Source organism: Chiloscyllium plagiosum, unplaced genomic scaffold (genome assembly GCF_037043375.1).
Source record: "Chiloscyllium plagiosum isolate Xiang-an unplaced genomic scaffold, Cpla_swu_hap1 HiC_scaffold_27, whole genome shotgun sequence".
Taxonomy (NCBI): Eukaryota; Metazoa; Chordata; class Chondrichthyes; order Orectolobiformes; family Hemiscylliidae; genus Chiloscyllium; species Chiloscyllium plagiosum.
The window spans coordinates 86,024,508-86,039,721 of NW_028270165.1; the positions used below are offsets into that span (position 1 = coordinate 86,024,508).

Here is a 15,214-nt window from a genome sequence, read left to right on the forward strand (position 1 = left end):
TCCTCTGGGTTTCAGCTGTACCAAGGATCCAATTACAAAGGGACAACTGGGTGCTAACCAATAGTAAAGAATGTGAGGTGGTGGTGGGGAAATGTATGTACTTTGACCTTGAGCTGTTTAAAAAGCAGCTACTTTTTCTCTGCCTTTTTGCATGGGGATCTGAAGCTGTAACAAAGTTGAGTCACAATAAAGGTTACCTGAACTTACCGCCGGGCTCAGACTCTCATTGAAAGCTTTGAGCTCCAAGAAGTTTTTGTTTTAAAGCTGCTCATTTCTTTCAGCCTCCTGCACTAAGTTTAGAACAAAGAACATAGAACAATCGAGCGCAGAACAGGCCCTTCGGCCCTCAATGTTGCGTCGACCTGTGAACTATTCTCGTCCCCCTACACTATCCCAAAATCATCCATGCACTTATCTAAGGATTGTTTAAATCTCCCTAATGTGGCTGAGTTGACTACCTTAGCAGGTAGGGCATTCCGCTCCCTTACCACTCTGTGTAAAGAACTTGTCTCTGACATCTGTCTTAAAGCTATCATCCCTCAATTTGTAGTTATGCCCCCTTGTACACGCTGACGTGATCATCCTAGGAAAACGTCTTTCTCTGTCTACCCGATCTAATCCTCTGATCATCTTGTATGTCTCTATCAAATCCCCCCCTTAGCCGCCTTCTTTCCAATAAGAAAAGGCCCAAGTCTCTCAGCCTTTCGTCATAAGACCTTCCCTCCAGACCAGGCAATATCCTGGTAAATCTCCTCTGCTTTTCCAATGCTTCCACAATAGATGTAAGGCTCACTGGTCTATAATTACCTGGGTCATCTCTGCTGCCCTACTTGAACAAGGGCACAATATTTGCAATCCTCCAGTCCTCTGGTACTAAACCTGTAGACAATGACGACTCAAAGATCAAGGCCAAAGGTTCTGCTATCTCCTCCCTAGCTTCCCAGAGAATCCTCAGATAAATCCCATCCAGCCCAGGGGACTTGTCTACTTTCACTCCTTCTCAAATTGATAACACCTGTGTGGAACTAACCTCGATCCTTTCGAGTCTAATATCTCGTACCTCATTCTTTTCCTGAGTTAACTCCGATAAGAAATGTTCATTTAGCACCTCTCCAAACTCTACAGGGTGCATGCTCAACTTCTCACTTCTGCCTCTGACTGGCCCTATTCCTACCCTAATCATCCTTTTATTCCTCACATATCTATAGAAAGCTTGAGCGTTCTCCTTTATTCTATTTGCTAAAGACTGCTCGTGTCCTCTCTTTGCTCTTCTTAACTCTCTCTTTAAATCCTTCCGAGGTGATTTGTAATTCTCCATCGCCTCATCTGTTCCATCTTGCCTCATCTACACAAACACAAAAGCCTCATGGAACAGCATCATAAGACACAGAACTTATGTCAAAAGATCAGTGTCATGCAACTGAAAGAATAGATTGAATAAACTTAGATAGTCTTCATCTCTTAGAATGGGTGCGGGCTTTGGTTCATTAATATGTAACAATGTTCTTGAGATGACTTAAGGTTTTTTTTAAAAAAAGACATCTCCGCTCAGACAATGAATTAAAGGTGTGAAATTTGAGTCTGTTGGTATTCCAATCTTGAATCAGACAGGTTCTGTTTCCAAAGTCGGAATTTGTAAAATATTAGATGCATTGACTGCCTGAAGATTGTGTGCTTTTTGAACAAAATTGAATGTATCTGCAAATATAATTCTGCCAATACAATTTCACCCCAAAGAGTAGTGTGTGTGTATCTGAGTTTGTCCATGTGTGTGTGTGCATGCTTGGGAAAGTGAGAGTGTGATGGAGTATGAGCCTGTGAGTGTGATAGAGTGTTGAGGGGTGTGTATCTGTCTGTCTGAGAGATAGAGTATGTGTGTGAGAGAGAGGCTTAATAAAAGCAAGGGGTTGTACAAATAATGGTCGGGCCATGAGTCGTGCTATAGAACAGGCAGACATGGGGGGGGGGGGGGGGGGGGGGGGGCGGGGATGGTGTTCAGGTACATAGTTCTTTGGAAGTTGCATCACTGCTAGACAGGGTGGTTAAGGTGGCATTTCGCAACATTGCCTTCATTGTTCACACCATTGAGTATAGGGGTTGGGACATCATGTTGAGGTTGTACAGGGATGTTGGTGAGGCCACTTTCAGAGTACACAGTACAGTTCTGTTGGCCCTGTAATAGGAAGAATACTATTAGAGAGGGTTTAATAAAGATTTACCAGGATGTTGTTAGGACTGGAGGGTTTGAGTTAGAAGGAGAGGCTGGGACTTTATTCACTGGAGCACAGGAAGTTGGGGGGGTGACCTCATTGAGATTGATAAAATCATGAGGATTGGAGGTAAGGTGAATAACAAAGGGCTCTTGATTAGCGTCGGCGTGCTCAAAGCTAGGGGGCATTTTTTTTAAATGTGAGGAGAGAGATTTAAAAGGAACCGGAGGGGCAACATTTTGAAAGAGGGTGATTTGCATGTGGAATGAACTTGCTGAGGATGTGGTAGATGCAGGTACAGTGACAACGTTGAAACAGCATTTGGATGGGTACATGAATAGAAAGGTTTAGAGGGATATGGGCCAAATGCAGGCAAGTGGGACTGGTTTAGTTTGGAATCCTGGTCGGCATGGACGAATTGGACCGAAGTGTCTGGTTCTGTGCTGTATACCTTTCTTGAAACCAGTAGAATTCTGAAAGGGGCTTGACAGGATAGATGCAGATAAAATGCTCCTTTGGTGGGGAGGGTCATCGAATTCCGACAATGTGGAAGCAGACCATTCAGCCCATCTATTTCAATCTGGCCCTCTGAACAGTATCCCACCCATACCCAACCACTTACTGCGTATTTCCCTTGGCCAAGCCACCCTAACCTGTACATCCCTGGTCACTATGGATAACTTAGCACAGCCAATTCTCCCTAGCCTACACCCGAATCTAAAACTTAGCTTCTCAAGAATGTAATTTAAATGCAGAGCTTTTCTAAGAAAAATGTCAGTCTGACTCAACATTGGGACACAGACAGAATTCACACCTATTGTCTCTACTTATAAATAGGGCAACGTCTCTTAGAAATGTAGATTCGTATAGATATAACTGCATCACTTTACATATTATGATATCCCTTTGAATGTGCCCACATCCCTTTGAAATGTAATCTCGTCCATTTAAACCTCTTTATTTGCAGAAATACCCGTTAAAATGTCCATGTCCCTTTAAAATGCAGATTGCCCCCTTTAGATATGACGCCGTTCCGTTAGATGTCGGAATATCTGTTTAAATTGAGCCGTGAGCTTTCCCAATGTAGACAGGGCTCCTGGAAACGTGGCAGTGTCCCCCCTGCAGCTGCAGAGCGAGACAGGAGAGTTTGTTTTTGTGAATGAGCAGTTGTAGCGCGAGGTGGCTGTTGCTTGGTGACGGTGAGGCTCCCCCGGCCCCGCCGATCCTCCCCCCGTGCAGACGTCACGCGGGGGCGAAGGCGGTTGGGAGGAGAAGTCGCTCGAGCGGGGAAGCGGCGGGAGGGCGGCCGTTAGGAAAATGGCGCCGTGCGGCCCGGGGCAGACACCCGTCACTGGGCACCGCCGCCTTCCTGGTGCAGCTGCTGTGTCACGGCCACACCGGCCGGCTGTACAGCAGGCAGGAGCCGGTGAGCATTCTGGAGGCGGATGGGGTTAAGGGCCTGTTTGGGAACTCGTCGGCCGCCTGGGTGGTGGAGTTCTACTGGTCGTGGGGCGGCCCCTGTGTCAACTATGGGGCCACCTGGAAGGTACTGGGCCCGGGAGGTGAAAGGTGAGGCAGGTTGTGGGGGGACGGAGGGGAAGGAATGTGGGGCCTGTCCTGTCATAGTGACATTTTACACTCACTTTCCATCTGCTTTTACTGGCGCTTGTGCTATTTCCCCCTCACTGTGTGTTTAATCCTTGTGCTGTTTTCCCCCTCTGTGTGTGTTTAATCCTTGTGCTGTTTCCCCCTCACTGTGTGTTTAATCCTTGTGCTGTTTGCCCCTCACTGTGTGTTTAATCCTTGTGCTGTTTACCCCTCACTGTGTGTTTAATCCTTGTGCTGTTTCCCCCTCACTGTGTGTTTAATCCTTGTGCTGTTTCCCCCTCACTGTGTGTTTAATCCTTGTGCTGTTTCCCCCTCACTGTGTGTTTAATCCTTGTGCTGTTTCCCCCTCACTGTGTGTTTAATCCTTGTGCTGTTTCCCCCTCACTGTGTGTTTAATCCTTGTGCTGTTTCCCCCTCACTGTGTGTTTAATCCTTGTGCTGTTTCCCCCTCACTGTGTGTTTAATCCTTGTGCTGTTTCCCCCTCACTGTGTGTTTAATCCTTGTGCTGTTTCCCCCTCTGTGTGTGTTTAATCCTTGTGCTGTTTGCCCCTCACTGTGTGTTTAATCCTTGTGCTGTTTGCCCTATGCTGTTACTTGTGCAATTGCTGAGGGTAGTGTGTAAATACTAGTGAAGGAGATTATGCACCAGCATGTATATGTTCCTCAGGCATTGAAGGGGCAGGATCTGTTGAGAATGCAAGTGTGTGGTGTACTAAACCTTGTTAATATGGGTATAGTTATGATTTGGAGATGCCAGTGTTGGACAGGGATGTACAAAGTTAAAAATCACACAACACCAGGTTATAGTCCAACAGGTTTAATCAGCTGATGAAGTAGCATCGCTCCGAAAGCTAGTGTGCTTCCAATTAAACCTGTTGGACTATAACCTGGTGTTTGATTTTTAACTGGGTATAGTTTGTTACTTGGAAAATATACTTTTTATTATTTAGAGTCATAGAGATGTACAGCACGGAAACAGACCCATTTGGTCCAACCTGTCCATGCCAGCCAAATATCCTAAATTAATCTAGTCACATTTGTCAGCACTTGGCTCATATCCCTCTAAACCTTTCCTATTCATAGACCCATCCAGATGCCTTTTAAATGCTGTAATTATACCGGCTTCCACGACTTCCTCTGGCAGTTCATTCCATACATGCACCACCCTCTGCATGGAAACGTTGCCCCTTAGGTACCTTTTATATCTTTCTGCTCTCGCCCTAAACCTATGCCCTCTAGTTGTGAACTTCACCCCAACACTGAGGAAAAGACATAAAAACATTGAGCAGCCAGACAAATGCAAAAGCAATAAAATATCGAGGCACATAGTGTAAAACAAATTATGGCTCTAATCCTTTTTGTTTTCTGAGGCATATGGACACTTAAAATTTGTCAATAACATCAGCATTGCTACAGAGCATATTGTGTACACTCCTCAGTGTCAACAAGCAGGGCACATGTTTGCCGGTGTCACCAAAACATTGGGCATGTTCCTCGCTGTCGGCAGAAAAGGGGCGAGACCTACTTTTGATGGACAAATAAGGAGCACTGGAGGACCAGAAGGAGAGTTGTCCTCATGCCAATTGGAGCTCCCCTATTGTCTGAATGCGGAAGGTGGACCATGAGCTTCTTAAGGTCCTGCTCCTCCTCTCACACTGAATGAAGATTGAGCTTCACCTCAGACTGCAACTTCCTTCCTCTGTCCAACATCTGTGAGTACAGTACTCTCTTTTCTCACCCCCTTTTCCATTTACGTTTCATTCTGGGGTTCAATTGTTGACTTGGAGCAACTGAAAGGAATGGGAATGAATCCAGCGAGGGGATAGACTCTGGAAAAGTTAAGTCTATGCCTGTGTCTCAATTGGCAAATCAGACAAGCAGGAGTCTGGAAGAATGCAGCAAGCCAGGCAGTATCAGGAGGTGGAGAAGTCGACGTTTCGGGTGTAACCCTTGTTCAGGACTGGGGGTGAGTATAGGGAGAGCTGCAGAACAAGGGTATGCTGAGGGCAGGGTGATGAAGTGGGGATAGGTGTAAATAGGTAGAGGGTACGACCTGGTTGGTGAATGTGAGGAAGGAACCTAGTTGGTGGCAAGGAGGTGGAGGGGCAGGGGCTCGGAAGGGAGGTTATTTGAAATTGGAGAACTCACTGTTGAGTCCTTCGGGCTGTGGACTGCTCAGGTGGAAGATGAGATGTTGTTCCTCCAATTTGCACTTTAGTTTGTTGTGGCAATGGATAGGGCCAAAAATGGTCATGTCAGAAAGGGAGTGGGAAGGGGAATGAAAATGGGTGGTGACTGGGAGGTCCGGTCGGCCTCTGCAGACCTTGCTGCGATGCTCGGCGAACCGTTCCCCAAGTTTATGCTCGTGCTCCCCGATGTAGAGAAGGCCACAGTTGGCAAATACAGTACCCCAACGTAAAGTTACAGCCTTTGCTGTGAAAAAAAGTAGAAAGGTATATTGTTTAAATGGTGATATATTGGGATGTGGAGAAAGTGAGGACTGGAAATGCTGGAGATTAGAGTCAAAAAGTGTGGTGCTGGAAAAGCACAGTAGGTCAAGCAGCATCCGAGCAGTAGGACAGTCAAGGTTTTGGGCGCAAGCCCTTCATCAAGAATGATACGTGGATGTTCAGGGGGCATCAGTGTCCATCTGTGCCAGTTGTCAGACAGGTGCAGCAGGCAATGAGCAAGGCAAGTGGTGTATTAGCAAGAGGAATTAAGTTCAGAAGCGGGGATGTCTTCCTGGAGTTGGGGGATCATTGAATATTCGAGGAGATAGTGAGGTCTGCCGATGCTGGAGATCAGAGCTGAAAATGTGTTGCTGGAACAGCGCAGCAGGTCAGGCAGCATCCAGGGAACAGGAGAATTGACGTTTGATTCCTAAAGAAGGGCTTATGCCTGAAATGTCGATTCTCCTGTTCCCTGGATGCTGCCTGACCTGCTGCGCTGTTCCAGCAACACATTTTCAGGTCATTGAATATATTCAAGGCTGAGTTCATCTGATTTTTATGTGAGAGGGGAAGGCAAGAAAATGGTCTTGAGACAAGTACAGAACCGAGTTACAGAACCATACAACACAGAAACAGACCCTTCAGTCCAACTAGTCCATGCTGACTATGTTCACCAGCTAAACCAGTCCCACCTGCCAGTGTTTTGTCCCATACCCTTCTGAACATTTCCTAATCATGTAATTATCCAAATGTCTTTTAAACCTTGTAACTGTACCTGCACCCACCACTTCCTCTGGATATTCAGTCCACACGTGAACCACACTCTGTATATAAAAAATATTGTGCCCTTCAAGTCTTTTTAAAATCTCTTTCTCCTCTCACATTCAAAATTTGCTCCCTCATCTTGAAACCCCCAGCCTAGGGGAAGGACACCTGTCATTCACCTCATCTCTCCCCTCATGATTTTATAAACCTTGATAAGGTCACATCTCCACCTCCTATGCTCCAGTGAAAAAGTCCCAGCCCATCCACCTAGATGCAGGTAGATCCATATCCAGTCATGATCGGATCAATGCTGGTCCCAATTCTCTCTCACGGTGTCCAGGACAGCAAGAGACCACAAGACATAGGAGCAGAAATTAGACCACCAGGTCTGCTCATTCCATTCAATCATCGCTGATCAGTTTCTCAATCCCATTCTTCCACTTTCAACAAAGTGAAAACGGACGGAGAGAGTGTGGGATGGAGATTTTCCGCTTCTAGGGAATAATAGAGGAAAGAGAGTTCACTATAAATTAGAATTTTTGGGATCGGCTGATGAGCCGAGGAGTGTCAGTTGGAGTTTAATTTAGAGAAGTCTGAGGTTTGCATTTTGGTCAAGCAATCCAGGCAGGACTGATGCAGTTAGGGGAATGTTGCAGAATAAAGAGACCTTGGAGTGCAGGTTCATAGTTCCTTGAAAGTGGAGTTTCAGGTGGATAGAATAGTGAAGAAGGCGTTTGGTTTGCTTTCCTTCATTGCTCAGAGCATTCAGTATAGGAGTTGGGAGGTCATGTAATACACCCTTCCCCCTCAAATGTGTGGTATCTAACTGCTTCATTGTTTCTAGTGAATACAGCCCACACCTCCCGCTACTGCCATAACATGAAAGCACTAGCTTTTGGAGTTCTGCTCTTTTATCAGGTGATTGTGGAGAATAAGATCATGATCACAGAATTTATAGCCAATGGAGTCCAGTGTCATGGAGATGTGATACATAAAACAATTTAGATTAAATCTTCCATCTTTTAGAATGGGGTTCTGTTCTTTGGTATGTTAATCCCAGGACCTGTTTTCAGTAACTTTCTCAAGAACGTAATTTAAATGCAGAGCTTTTCTATCCAAAATGTCAGGCTGACTCGACATTGGGACCCAGACAGAATTCACACCGATTGAAGGTTAGGCTGGGACTTTTTTCACTGGAGCACAGGAGGTTGAAAGGTGAAGGTGTCGGGTGCCTCGTTAGCAAGTTTGCAGATGACGCTCAGATTGATGGAATATCAGATAGTGAAGGGGACTGTCAGATGATACAGTAGAATATAGATTGGAGAGTTGGGAAGAGAAATTGAGTTTAATCCAGACAAATGCGAGGTGATGCATTTTGGAAGGTGCAATTCGAGAGCAAACTATACATTAAATGGGAAGGTCCTGGGGGAAATTGATGTACAGAGAGATCTGGGTTTTCAGATCTATTGTTCTCTGAAGATGGCAATGTCTGTCAGTAGAGTGGTTAAGGCAGCATACAACATGCTTTCCATCATCGGACGGAGTATTGAGTACAAGAGCTGGCAGGTCATGTTAAAGTTATATAAGATTTTGGTTCGGCCACATTTGGAATACTGCTGTACAATTCCGGTCGCCAGATTTCCCAAAGGATGTGGATGCTTTGGAGAGGGTGCAGAGGAGGTTCACCAGGATGTTGCCTGTTATGGAGAGCGCTAACTATGAGGAGAGGTTGAGTAGATTAGGATTATTTTCATTGGAAATAAGGAGGTTGAGGAGGGGTCTTGATTGAGGCCTATAAAACCATGAGGCATGTAGACAGGGGTGGATAGGAAGAATTTTTTTTTCCCCCATAGGGGAAGACTTAATTACTAGGAGTCACGAGTTCAAAGAGAGAGGGGAAAGGTTTGAGGGAGATCTACATGGAAAGTTCTTTACGCAGAGGGTGGTGGGTGCCTCATGCAGTGGAGTCAGTAGGGCTGGGATCGATAGCGTCATTTAAGATGTATCTAGACAGATACATGAATCGGCAGGGAGCAAAGGGATACAGATCCTTAGAAAATAGGCGGCAGGTTTAGATAGAGAATCTCGATCAGCATAGCCTTGGAGGGCTGAAGGGCCTGTTCCTGTGCTGTAGGGTTCTTTGTTCTCTTTATAGAGGTTTCCAAACCATGAGGGGCATAGATAAGGTGAACGGCATGTGTCATTTCAAGATTAGGCCGCAAATTAAGGTGAGAGGAGAAAGATTTTAATAAGAGATGAGGAGCACCTTTTTTGTAAACAGAGTGGTTTGTGTGTGGAATAAATGTCCAGAGGAAATAGTGGATGCTGGTTGTGTAACAACATTTAAAAGACATTTGGATAAGTACATGAATAGGAAAGGTTCAGGGGGATATGGGCCAAACACAGGTAGGTGGGACTAGTTTAGTTTGTGAATATAGTCAGCATGGACTAGTTGGGCTGAAGGGTCTGTTTCTGTGCTGTATGACCCTTTAACTATTCTGTACTGGCCTTAAAATCATTTTACTTGCCTTCCCCCAGAAACATCCACTTCTTTCTTGTTCTAAAATCAGACGAACTCAGCCTTGAATATATTCAATGACCCCCTAACTGCAGAGACTTCTGAACTCATTTCCTCTTGCTAATATACCACTTGCCTTGCTGATTGCTTGCTGCACCCGTCTGACAACTGGCAGTGACTGGTGTGGAAGGATGCTGAGGCCACTTTTTACATCCACACATCATTCCTGAGGAAGGGCTCATGCCTGAAACGTTGATTCTCCTGCTTCTCGGATGCTGTCTGATCTGCTGTGCTTTTCCAGTGCCACACTTTTCAACTGTCATCTCCAGCATCTGCAGTCCTCACTTTCTCCGCATCCCAATATGTCACCATTTAAACAACGTACCTCCTTTCAGCAGTTATTTGTTCGTAACTGAGGCTCTAACTTCACACTGTGGGACTGCATTTGCCATGTGTTTGCCAATTGAGATACAGACCTGGACCAACGTTTCCCGACTCTGTCCCCTCCCTGGATTCACTCACTTTCTTCAGTTGCTGCAAGTCAACAATTGGCTTCTCATTGGTCCATTTGAAGAAGGATTTGCGCCATTTTTGCAGACAGCGAAGAACATGAATGGCTTTTGCTGAACCAGCATGGAAACAGACCCTTCGGTCCAACCCGTCCATGCCGACCAGATATCCCATCCCAATCTAGTCCCACCTGCCAGCATTTGGCCCATATCCCTCCAAACCCTTCCTATTCATGTACCCATCCAAATGCCTCTTAAATGTTACAATTGTACCAGCCTCCACCACTTCCTCTGGCAGCTCATTCCATACACGTATCACTTTCTGTGTGAAAAAGTTTCCCAGTAGGTCTCTTTTATATCTTTCCCCTCTCACCCTAAACCTATACCCTTGACTTCTGGACTCCCCCACCCCAGGGAAAAGACTTTGTCTATCTATCCTATCCATGCCCCTTTGTAGATCTCAGCTTCCGACGCTCCAGGGAAAATAGCCCCAATCTGTTTAGCCTCTCCCTATACCTCAAATCCTCCAACCCTGGCAACATCCTTGTGAATCTTTTCTGAACTCTTTCAAGTTTCACAAAATCTTTCCAATAGGAAGGAGACCAGAATTACACACAATATTGCAACAGTGGCCTAACCAATGTCCTGTACAACCGCCACATGACCTCCCAACTTCTGTACTCAATACTCTGACCAATAAAGGAAAGCATACCAAACACCACCTTTACAGTTCTATCTATCTGCGACGCCAGTTTCAAGGAGATATGAACCTGCACTCTGAGGTGTCTTCGTTCAGCAACACTCCCTAGGACCTTACCATTAAGTGTATAAGTCCTGCTAAGATTTGCTTTCCCAAAATGCAGCACTTCACATTTATCTGAATTAAACTCCATCTGCCACTTCTCAGCCCATTGGCCAATCTGGTCAAGATCCTGTTGTAATCTGAGGTAACCCTCTTCACTGTCCACTGCACCTCCAATTTTGGTATCATCTGCAAACTTACTAACTGTACCTCTTATGCTCGCATCCAAATCATTAATGTAAATGACAAAATGTAGAGGGCCCAGCACCGATCCTTCTGGCACTCCACTGGTCACAGGCCTCCAGTCTGAAAAACAACCCTCCATCACCACCCTCTGTCTTCTACCTTTCAGCCAGTTCTGTATCCAAATGGCTAGTTCTCCCTGTATTCCATGAGATCTAATCTTGCTAATCAGTCTCCCATGGGGAACCTTGTTGAACGCCTTACTGAAGTCTATATGGATCACATCTACCGCTCTGCCCTCCTCAATCCTCTTTACTTCCTCAAAAAACTCAAAATTTGAGACATGATTTCCCACACAAAAAGCCATGTTGACTATCCCTAATCAGTCCTTGCCTTTCCAAACACATGTACCACCTGTCCCTCAGGACTCCCTTCAACAACGTGCCCGCCACCGATGTCAGGCTCACTGGTCTATAGTTCCCTAGCTTGTCCTTACCACCCTTCTTAAACAGTGGCACCACGTTAGCCAACCTCCAGTCTTCCGGCACCTCACCTGACATGCGCAATATGCTCGATGGAGATGCTGTTCCTGATGGATTTAAAGTGTCCAAATGCCACAATTTCTTCCCCTGTCACTCGACATAACCACGCACGCTGCTCGCTGTGTTTGATGTTCATCTTCCCAAGAACCCTCATGATTTTATAAATCTCAAATGAGGTCACCCCTCAACCTCCTGTGCTCCAGTGAAGAGTGTCTCAGCCTCTCCTTACAACTCAAACCCTCCAGTCCTGGCAACATCCTGGTAAATCTTTACTGAACCCTTTCTAATAGAATTCTTCCTATTACAGGGCCACCAGAAGCGTTCTCAGTACTCTACAAGTGGCTTCACCAACATCCTGTACAACTTCAACATTATGTCCCAGCTCCTTTATTCAATGGTGTGAACAATTAAGGTAAGTGTGCTGAATGCCTTCTGAAGCTTCCTTCCAACCAGTGATGCAACTTTCAAAGAAGTATATATCTGAACCCCCCCCCCCCGCCCCCCACCATATCCCTCTGTACAAGCCCTGCCCTTCCTTATTTTGGCAAAATGCAACCCCTCACCTTTTATCTATACACCTGTTCTCTCTCAGACATACACACATACACGCCCCCCCCCCCCAAAACACACACACCCTTTCACAGGCTTCTCCTCCATCACACTCACTTTACCAAGCATGTGCACACATACTCTCTTACACGCACTCTCATGCTGCACACATACATATAACAATGTGGTGCATTTGCAGAATTATATTTGCAGATATATTCAATTTTGCACAAAACGCACAATATGCAGGTAGTCAATCCATGTAATATTTTATAAATTCCTAGTTTGGAAATAGAACCAGTCCGATTTAAGATTGGGATACTCTCACACCTTTCATGCATTGTCTGGACTGAGATGTCACCTGTTTTTTAAAAAGACCTTAAGTGATCTTGAGAATATGACTTAATAGTAGTACTGCGATGTACACATTAATGAACTAAAACCTGCAACCCATTCTAAAAGATTTAACAGCAATCTACGTTTGTCAATATATCATCAGTTGCATGACATTGATCTTTTGCTCTTAACTCTGTGTCTTATGATCCTGCTCCACAGTTACCCGATGAAGGAGCAGCACTCCGAAAGCTGGTGCTTCCGAATAAACCTGTTGGACTATAACCTGGTGTTGTGATTTTTAAACCGTGTCCAACCTAGTCCAACAGCAGCACCTCCACCTCGTTTCTAGTGAACACAGCCCATACTTCCCAGTGCTGCCAGTAAACTGCCGATGAAACGATGCACTCCTGAAAAATTGATAGTATCTAACGAAACCAGCTACTCATTCACTGCTCCATCTAATACACAACATTGGAAACTTAGTGCAGAAGGCTGCAAGAAATGAGCAGCTTTAAAACAAAAACCGCTTGGAGCTTTCGATGAGAGCCTGAGCCCAGCAGTACGTTCTGGTTACCTTTTATTTTGTGTCCCAACATGGTTACAGCTTCAGATCCCCCTCCCCCCTCCCCAGCAAAAAGGGCAGAGAAAGAGTAGCTGTTTTTTAGACAACTCCACAACAGGGGAGAGGAGCAAAGGGCGGGACAAGGCCAACAGCAGGCCCCCACACTAAGCCTGCATTGCCTTGCACAGTTTACAAAAATCCCTTCCCCTTCCGAGACTCCCCACAGTGTGGGAGCATGCCAACTGGCCCAAAGACTACACACCGATCCTCCGAAAGGTAACCCACCCACATAATTCCCCTATTGCTCAACATTTACCCCTGACTAATGCACCTAACCTGCACATCCCTGGGCACTATCTGAACCTGGACAAAGTTAAAAATCTCACAACACCAGGCTAAGTCCGACAGTTTATTTGGAACACGAGCTTCGGAGCACTGCTTCTTCATCAGGTGATTGTGGACAATAAGATCATATGGCACAGAATTGATAGGAAAACATTACAGTGCCCTGCCACTGAACTGATATATTGAACAAACCTGGATTGTTAAGTCTTTCATATTTTAGAATAGGTTGCAGCAATCATTAATTAGATTACTTACAATGTGGAAACAGGCCCTTTGGTCCAACAAGTCCACACCGCCCCGCCGAAGCGCAACCCACCCATACCCCCTACATTTACCCTTTACCTAACACTACGGGCAATTTAGCATGGCCAATTCACCTGACCTGCACATCTTTGGACTGTGGGAGGAAACCAGAGCACCCGGAGGAAACCCACGCAGACACGGGGAGAACGTGCAAACTCCACACAGTCAGTCGCCTGAGGCGGGAATTGAACCCAGGTCTCTGGAGCTGTGAGGCAGCAGTGCTAACCACTATGCCACCGTGCCGCCCGCTAAACAAAAACAAACATTGCATAGGGCTTTCTGATAGGAAGGAAACCAGAATTGCATGCAATATTCCAACTGTACAGCTGTAACATGACCTCCCAACTCCTGTACTCAATACTCTGACCAATAAAGGAAAGCATACCAAATGCCATCTGCACTATCCTATTGACCTGCGACTCCACTTTCATAGAGCTGTGAACCTGCACTCCAAGGTCTTTTTGTTCAGCAACACTCCCTCGGACCTTACCATTAAGTGTACAAGTCCTTCTAAGATTTGCTTTCCCAAAATGCAGCACCTCACATTTACCTAAATTAGATTCCACTTGCCACTTCTCAGCCCATTGGCCCATCTGATCAAGATCCCATTGTAATCTGAGGTAACCTCCTTTGTTGTCCACTACACCTCCAATTTTGGTGTCATCAGCAAACTTACTTACTACACCACTTATGCTCACATCCAAAAGGTAGTGGGCCCATTATCTATTTTCAAAGTGGAATTTACAATATATTACATGTATTGACTGCCTGCAGATTGTGCAGTCTTTGAGCAAAGTAGAATGTATTTGCAAACATCATGCTACAAAGACAAACTCCCACCATGGATGATCTATCATGTGTGCATGAGATAGAGGAAAAAGTCTATGTCCGTGCTGTATATCTCTGTCTATTTGATAGCAGATGCTTTATTCCTGTTGGTGTAAATGTTGTAATTCATAGCTGGGTACTAATAGATGTAAGGGTGACAGAATTCCTCAAGTAGGGCACTGTAAGATTCCTGAGAGACCCCTATTCCTGGTTTATTTCCTCATGAACAAACATTAAGCACATGCGCCTATTTATGCTTTTTGTTTCATTTTTTCTTGTTTGATTCCCTGCTTTGTATCAGGATGGTTGACAGGCTGGGAGATTGTGGGTTGGGTCTTGATTGAATATTTTATCGTTCCAGAAGTTATAAAAGGCGGGGTCAAAGCTTTAACAGAAATCCAGCAGAGCTGAGAACAGACCGACATCTTAGTCTGTGGGAACAGGAGGATCAACACAGGACAGAGAAATCAGGGCCTCAAACCCGAGCTGACACCAGACCACCGTGTGATCAGTGCTTTGATTAGCAGCATCCTTTTACATCAGTCAATGCCAGTTGTCAGACAGGTGCAGCAAGGCAAGTGGTATATTGGCAAGCTGAACTGGGATTAGAAGTGGGGATGTCTTCCTGCAGTTAGGGGGTCATTGAATATATTCAAGGCTGAGTTCATCTGATTTTTGAACAATAAAGTGTGGATTTCTTTGT

At 45.4% G+C, this 15,214-nt stretch overlaps 1 protein-coding gene and 1 long non-coding RNA gene across 3 annotated transcripts in view; one reads left to right on the forward strand and one right to left on the reverse strand.

Annotated features, from left to right (window-relative positions):
- LOC148144852 (uncharacterized) overlaps window positions 1–15,214 on the reverse strand; it is a 152,977-nt gene that overhangs the window by 51,802 nt on the left and 85,961 nt on the right. The window lies entirely within an intron of this gene.
- LOC148144853 (uncharacterized) overlaps window positions 3,509–15,214 on the forward strand; it is a 31,817-nt gene continuing 20,111 nt past the window's right edge. Inside the window, exons 1-2 of one of the 2 annotated variants that reach the window (XR_015751643.1) lie at window positions 3,509–3,636; window positions 11,896–12,000. This is a non-coding gene — a long non-coding RNA (uncharacterized LOC148144853). The other variant, XR_015751642.1, reaches the window with a different exon arrangement.